Source organism: Cherax quadricarinatus, chromosome 11 (genome assembly GCF_038502225.1).
Source record: "Cherax quadricarinatus isolate ZL_2023a chromosome 11, ASM3850222v1, whole genome shotgun sequence".
NCBI lineage: Eukaryota > Metazoa > Arthropoda > Malacostraca > Decapoda > Parastacidae > Cherax > Cherax quadricarinatus.
This window is the reverse complement of record NC_091302.1, coordinates 20,130,108-20,132,139: the sequence shown is the minus strand read 5'-3', so window position 1 is coordinate 20,132,139 and position 2,032 is coordinate 20,130,108. Positions and strand designations below refer to the sequence as shown.

Sequence of the window (2,032 nt, the reverse complement as noted above, 5' to 3'; positions counted from 1 at the left end):
AATAAAGCGTAATTACATGTGAACTCAAAAATTAAACGTTGGCAGCCCTACATAGTGAAAAGTTTAGATTGACTTTGGACTTTGTGGGTCCCTCTGGCATGATAAGAGTATGTTACATTTTATTTGGTGTTATGTTACACACCTAAATAGGCTGGCAGCCCGACCAGAGAACCAGGTGCTGAGGGTTTAACGAGCACAGATCCCATTGTTATAACAGTACCTTGGATCAATCAACCAGTCACAAGGAAGATCACCAAAGCTGTGAAGCGATGTGGTACACTTGTAAAGCAGTTTTGGCAGACTTACCTTCACATCTGGTCGCTACGGTTCTCACCGTGTCTTGTGCTTGTATTCGCCTCATTGTACACAAATATAAATACTGTACATAGGCTATACATATTTTGTAATTATCAGCTTGTTTTGGTGAAGAAAATTCAATCATTTACTCTCTCTGCTCTCTCTCATAACTCACCAGCAGTCATAATTCACCAACAGTCAACTGTCAACGGCCATACCACGTTGAACACACCGCTTCTCGTCCGATCAGCGAAGTTAAGCAACGTTGGGTTTGGTTAGTACTTGGATGGGTGACCGCCTGGGAACACCAAATGCTGTTGGCATTAAACCTTTTTAGGAGGCCTGGTCTCAGACCGGGCCGCGGGGGCGTTGACCCCCGGAACTCTCTCCAGGTAAACTCCAGGTCACAACTCACCAGCAGTCACAACTCACCAGCAGTCACAACTCACCAGCAGTCAGAGCTATCCATCCGTCTACTCTAGAGGAACCAGTTACATCAATTTTAGTACCCTTAATCTCTCCTTACAGATCATTCCCCATAGATCTGGGAGTAATTTCGTTGCAAATCTCTGCTATTTCAACAATTTCTCGACAGTTATAGAACTGCGCATTCCCAGAAGGAGCAGAAAAAAATGTCCTCTGTGGCAGTGCATCCTATACAACCATTGAACAATATTAGGTGGCTGTACTTTCCCAACTACCTTGAATAGTCTCCTTTAAAGCAGAATAGCCATTGTATCACATAAGAGCTAGGACTAGCTAAGTGTGATGCTAGTTATGTTGCATTCATCTGTTCCAAGGGAGGTAAGAAACTCTATTGTAACTGGTATACTAAGAATACGTTACATTTTATTCTGCGTTGCATCGCACATCCATATAAGCATGTTCTCCTGACCAGTGAACCAGATACTAAGAGTATAACAAGCGGGGCCCCCTTGTTATACTAGCACCTGGGTTCAACCCAGCCAATCACAAGGAAGCTCCCCAAAGTTGTGAAACGATGTTGGAGACTCGGGGAGCAACACTGACAGACTTACCTCAAGTCTGGTCTCTCACAGTTCTCACTGTGTTTCTCGCTTGCAAGCTTGCTTTGTACATAGTGTATATACATTGTACATTTACTTGGACGCTGTTTGGTGAAGGAAATATATACAAAAAGTTACTGCTGAGTATTGCTCATTCCTCAGTCCTACCTTGGTTAATCGTGCTACGAGCAGATGTACAGGCCACAAGTCTACACCTGAGTTAGTAATAATAACTCTGATTATAATGAAATTATTTGAATATATGTTATACAGTCTATTTTAGTCAACACACCTACGGTTATTCGACAACATTTAGGTGGAATCGCTGAGTAACCAAAGCAAGACATGTTAATTACTTGTCTGTCAGTTTCTTGGAGGGAATCTGATTATCTCTACTAACCCAGGTGCTGTGTGCCCCCTATGGGTTTAGCACTAAATAATAATAATAAAATAATAATAATTATTATTATTATTACAAGGTAATTTTGGTTTCAGAGACTAACTTTGAAGAGTGAGGCGACGTGGACTAGTTCCAAAGTTAAAGTTCCACTTTAGGAATATTTATTAAAAGTCAGTATTTCACTTTTACTAAAATTGTCGGTAAATGTTATACGAGTCTGTGTGGCCCCTGTTCTCTGTTGCTCTTTAAAACAAATTTAAAACCTATACGTAATGTTTCACATAACGACATTGTGGTATGTTATAATGGG

General features: G+C 40.9%; 1 non-coding gene across 1 annotated transcript; it reads left to right on the top strand.

Annotated features, from left to right (window-relative positions):
• The first annotated feature begins 501 nt into the window (after nucleotides 1-501).
• LOC138852589 (5S ribosomal RNA) lies at nucleotides 502-620 on the top strand. Its single transcript, XR_011391888.1, has one exon. It is a non-coding gene; the product is annotated as a 5S ribosomal RNA (ribosomal RNA).
• The last annotated feature ends 1,412 nt before the right edge of the window (nucleotides 621-2,032 follow it).